We start from the raw sequence: 5,556 nt of genomic DNA, 5'->3' as shown, positions 1-5,556 counted from the left end.
TGCTGCCCCCATGCTTTGGCATATATGCTGTTTTTTTAACTGTGGTGGTGAAATCACCTCCTACAGCGCTAGAGTCACGGCTTTATGTATCGTGGGAGCAAACGCTGTTGCTGTCAAGATAAATAAATCCGCGCTGCAACTGAATGGCGTACCTGCTAAAAAAATGATGGTTAACAATAAAACAAAATGTATACAGAAAAAGAGGGTTCCCCTAGTGGTGGACTTTATAGGCACATATAAAAAGGCGTAAAAGAGTATATAAAGTATAAACTATGGTTTATTGAATAGACAAAACAGTAAAACATATGACAGTAATGTAACAGTAATTGTTAGGAATGCGAATCAAGCAATTTTACATTAGTACAGTGTTTGGAACAATACTCTTGCATCCGACGCGTTTCGGATTTACTTAGCCTCTTTCCTCAAGGGTGGGTATGAGTTACAGATAATTCTACATTAAAAGAAATATGTTGAAAAAATAATGATAAGCATATAGGTATACATAAACATAGAAACATTACATGGTATGCTTTTCATTTCATTTTCACTTACGTTGACACTGTATAAGCTGACTTGGCATTCCATGACACTTTAGATTAAAAACAAAGGCACTGACATGGTCTGTCTACCCAGCATATTCTTGATTCCGATAAAAAGATGTTTGTTTGCGTATCGCAGATAGCATTACTACGTAGGTAGCAATGAGGTTTCTATCTAAATACAAAATGTATGTATATAGTATTCTCTTCAAAAAAAGAAAGAAAAGGCTCAAGGAGGGCGTATAAAAGATAGAAACTTGAGGCTCCACTGAGGCCGAAGGGCAGGTCCTGCAAAAAATGTAATATTGCAAATGTATAGTAACGAATCGTTTTAATCATGGGGTGTAAAAGTTCAAAAATGGATATAGTATTTAGAAAGCTATCATAAAGAATTTAACACATACCTGGTAATGGCACAGTAGATGAAGAGTGTGTGGTAGGTAGCTAAAAATAGTAACAGACAAAAAGATATAGAGGTACGATTAATTAAGTAAAGCGACTCCTTAGATATATGTTACTCAAATCAAAAAATTAGAGTGAGAAATACTGCAGTGTTTAGGCATCTAGTAAAATTCTAGTAAAATTATGTCACTACTTTCAAAACTAGTTGATGTATAAAGGGTGTATGGGGTGTAATAAATTTTATATTACATTAAGTTGTTTTAACTGTTCAAAGCAGACCACAGATAGGGTCTTAATACAGGGATTTTCAGAGAGTATATAGAGTATATGGGATGAGATGGATTCTATATTAAATTGAGCCATTTTAACTGTTCAAAACAGACCACAGACAGGGTCTAAATGCAGAAGTTCTTACAGGTGTAATCAATGAGCCTGGGCTAAAGTAACAGCCGTTTAAGAGGAAAAATAGGTGGATGTCTGTTCAGGCCGGTGTCATCCTGCAAACTGCAAGGGATGTCCAGCATGAACGAGTATTGAGTATATAAGACCCTCCTCCCCCAATCAGCTGTTGATGAAAATTACAACAGCTGATGGCATGGGAAGGAGGAAGGGCAGGTACGAGCCATGTATGGCCCCCCCCGGGAGGAGTGACCGCCACCGCGCCCAAAGCACGCATGCGCGGGCACTCGCGTCGGAACGTGGCCGCGCCCACTCCGCCCGCCAACACGTTAAGCTTCCCCGGCGGACTGCACATGTCCACCGGGGTCACAAGATGGAGGCCAGTCAAAGATGCAAATGTACTGTAGCCTCACATAACGCCGTCACGGGTTGCAAAGCCCGGGCAGCTTTGTGTGGCGGGCGAGCAACAAGTTAGTTCAGCAATGTACTAACGTGATCTAGAAGAACATCACCATTCTATATAAAAATAAATATAAAAGGTATATAATTACCATCGGTGTGTTTTGTATTTGTCGAAACCAAGAAATCGCTGGTGACAGGAAACATCTCACAGGTTGATATGACATCATGGGATGAATAAATATAGATTTGCATGACATTATACAATAAGATGTACAGCCTACCAAGAGCATAAGAAGTATCAAATCACATCGAACTGGAATAATCGATTTGCATATTAGCTATAAAGATTAGTGGCAGAATCAACTATCTTATCTTTTCATTTACATACATTGTAATATAATAGTCAAAGCAGATAGTAAAAAATAGTCGTTCTAAACAGAGGAAATCTCCAAAGATATTCAAGCATTTAGGCCAAAAACACACGTAATCTAGAGACATACATATTAGACTGGCAACCTGGGATGTGTATAAATGGCAGAAAATGACATATACTACATGGGCCCACCATAAGATATAGAATTTGCATATATGTGAACAAATTCATTTGTACATTTAATTATATCTAAATATGTATTGCCATTTGGACCCAAGATATTTGAATTACTATAGGAAAAATGTTACCAGGATAATTATGCATGCCAGGGATTCATTGTTGGCCTGTAAATTTCAACCATGTAACACAGATATAGGTGGAAAGAAGTGATAGCAGATTAGGAAAGAAGGTGCTGACCAACCACATGCATCCAGGTCCCAGACGGAGAGACTGGAGCGGTGGGGGGGAAAACAGTGATGGTTATTGTTCCCTGCCACCTGAGGAAAAACCCTTGAGAAATAGCTTGAACCAAATGGTTTCGTTCAAACCTGGGGGCTGGGCTGAACGAAAAAAAGAGATTGATCGGTGGGTATGCCCACCATTAGAATACCTCCCTTCATCCACCCACTTCTAATGATGGGCATACATGCACCGTTTATATATGACGAAGCATGGGGGCATCCTCCCACAAAAGGTTAGGAGCAAATCGCTCCTCCACCCCTGCTGCCCCCATGCTTCAGCATATATGCTGAAGTATGTAACTGTGGTGGTGAAATCACCTCCGACAGCACTGGAGTCACGGCTTTATGTATCGTGGGAGCAAGCGCTGTTGCTGTCAAGATAAATAAATCCACGCTGCAGCTGAATTGCATACCTGAAAACAAAAAATGGTTAACAATAAAACACAGTAAACAGTAAAGTATAAAAAAATGCATATCTGAAAAGCAAACATGATAAAACATAATAACAATAAAACACTGCAGAATAGAATACAGTAAAAAAGAGCAGAACAATATAGAAAGAATAGAGAGAGAGAGAGAGAGAGAGAACAATAAAACGACAACTATTTTTGTTTTTTTTATTTTATTTTTTTTGTGGTTTTTTTTTTTTTACTTTTTTTTATTTTATTTTTTTACACTTTTTTTGTAACTGTAACTTTTGTAACTGGTACCAGGTTCGGGTCTCTCAAAATGCGATGGCATCTTGGGAGACCCTGTGAAAGTGTGCCTAGTCAGTGCAGTGCTGTACCCTACGCTAAAACTCAACTAGTGTATGGTAGCGTTCAAAACATTCACAAATGCAAACACCAGGATTGTCAGGACAGGAGGGACAATAATAGCAGGTGTCACGCCTATATCCGCGCTTGCTGCAGACACAACATCTTCTTTGGGGGGCTCGTTGAGTAGGGGTACTCGGAAAGACATAAGGAAAATGCCTCTCATGCAGCTGGCTTACTGCATTTGGTTGGGGAATGTGAGATGGAGCACCGTCTGGAAACAGAAGGGCTCTGACGATCCCTTCCTGGAATTTAAGGAAGGATCCAGTCCATCCTGAAGCTCTGTATAGCACATGAGCGTTCAGCAAAGCCAATTGAAATAAATAAACAGACACTTTCTTGTACCAGCGTCTGGCCTTACGGACAACTAGGTACGGCGCCAACAACTGGCGTTGAGGTCCACCCCTCCCATGTTAAAGGTTATATTCGTGGACACAGAGGGGTTTCTCCACAACACCAGTCGCCGTAGGAATTTGGACCGTCGTGTCTGCATGAAGGGAGGCAAGAACGAAAACATTCTTATTATCCCTCCACTTCATAGCGAGCAAATTATTACACTGCAAGCAGGCTCTCTCCCCCAGCCTAAGACGGGAATCTATAAGCCGCTGGGGAAAGCCCCGGCGATTAGGTTGCACGGTACCACATGCTCCAATCTGATGATCAAACAGGTGACTAAAAAGTGGCACGTTCGTGTAATAATTGTCCACGTACGAGTGGTACCCTTTTCCGGAAAAGGGTGAAACCAAGTCTCACACAATCTTGCCAGCGCTTCCTATGTAGTCAAGGCAGTTTGTCGGCTCTACATGACTATCTTTTCCCTCGTAAACCATAAAACTACGTGTATAGCCTGACGTAAAATCAACTGTTTCCACCTGAATGCCGGGTTGGCCAGTGAATGGGGGAAGTACGGGTGCTGCAGAAGTGGTGGGTTTCCAATTAGGTTTGGCGAATGCAGCAGGAAGGGCACTATGGGCACGACGGGCGAGTGTTCGTCTTCTTCTTGGTGGCAGCGGGACACTACTTGTGCTTGCCACCTCACCAGCTTGAACTGCACCTATGGGACTGGCCACGTCACCAAGTGTTACTGCAGTGCTGGATGTATGACCAGGGTGTACTAGGCCGCTGGTGCTTGCCAGTTCACCAGAAGGAATAAGGAATGGGGGAAGCTGCGCTAAAAATGAAGTCCATAACGGTTGACATCAAGGAAAACAAAATGTCCATTGAAAACATGAAAAATAATAATAACACCACAGTGTGCATATACAAGCAGTGTGCCCAACCACCGTAGCTGTTGATTGAGCTTACCAGATGGCAAGCTTAAAAAGGCAGATGGCTATAGCCCAGCCAAGGCTTCTAAGCTTGCTGATGATCACAGTGTTCGGATGGCAGGGGATCACTCACTAAAGCCCACTTCCGGTTTCCACATACTCAATAGATAGCCCAGAAGTAAAGAAAACTGTCCATAGTGTAGTATCTTCCAAACATTTTATTAAAAAGCAAGTATTCACTTACAGTTAAAACGGCGATATCTCGCATACAAGAGCCGGCCGGCATACACAAGAAAAGCGGAGCCCGCTCTCCTACTCTGATGGCGTGGTGACGTCAGTGCGTGCCTTCCCAGATGCGTTTCGTCATCATCTGACGTTGTCAATGGGGAACAGGCAGCAGAGTGACTCACCACCATAAATAGGGAACCAAGCCTCGCTCTGAGTCGCGAGCATCTAGGCGCCATATTGGATATGGGAAAAAATTCCCTTAATTCGGGCAGTAATATATTAATTATACAACGCCACGTATATCGTTATTTAAAAAACGAATAAGAGAAAAACTGCAATAAATCAGCCAATTAATCTTGTTAATTGTACCCTGAAAATGTATAATAGTAACCATATCTTAACCCTATATAAACCAGAGAAATATATATATATAACGTGTAAGCATGGAGAAATAACCTCCGTGTAAATGTAAACATAATAATTTAGAAATATCATGTATAATATTAACAAATGAATACCAAGTGGTATATTATGTAAAAAATACTGTGTGTATTATTAAACAGACAGTGATAAGTATGGAAATATACCATAAATAAAATAAAAGTGAAAAATATATATAAAAATGAACGGCAATTATTATAAAAAAGCCATTCATTGTATATAGATAAA

The 5,556-nt window shown here is 40.9% G+C and overlaps 1 long non-coding RNA gene across 1 annotated transcript; it reads right to left on the bottom strand.

Annotated features, from left to right (window-relative positions):
• Positions 1 to 259: 259 nt before the first annotated feature.
• LOC141130001 (uncharacterized) lies at positions 260 to 3,057 on the bottom strand. Its single transcript, XR_012241940.1, has 2 exons — positions 944 to 3,057; positions 260 to 827 (listed from the first exon to the last, which is right to left on the bottom strand). It is a non-coding gene; the product is annotated as an uncharacterized lncRNA (long non-coding RNA).
• Between the last annotated feature and the right edge of the window lie 2,499 nt (positions 3,058 to 5,556).

This window comes from Aquarana catesbeiana, linkage group LG02 (assembly GCF_042186555.1).
Source record: "Aquarana catesbeiana isolate 2022-GZ linkage group LG02, ASM4218655v1, whole genome shotgun sequence".
NCBI lineage: Eukaryota > Metazoa > Chordata > Amphibia > Anura > Ranidae > Aquarana > Aquarana catesbeiana.
The sequence above is the reverse complement of the archived record's forward strand: the minus strand, read 5'-3'. Positions and strand labels throughout refer to the sequence as shown.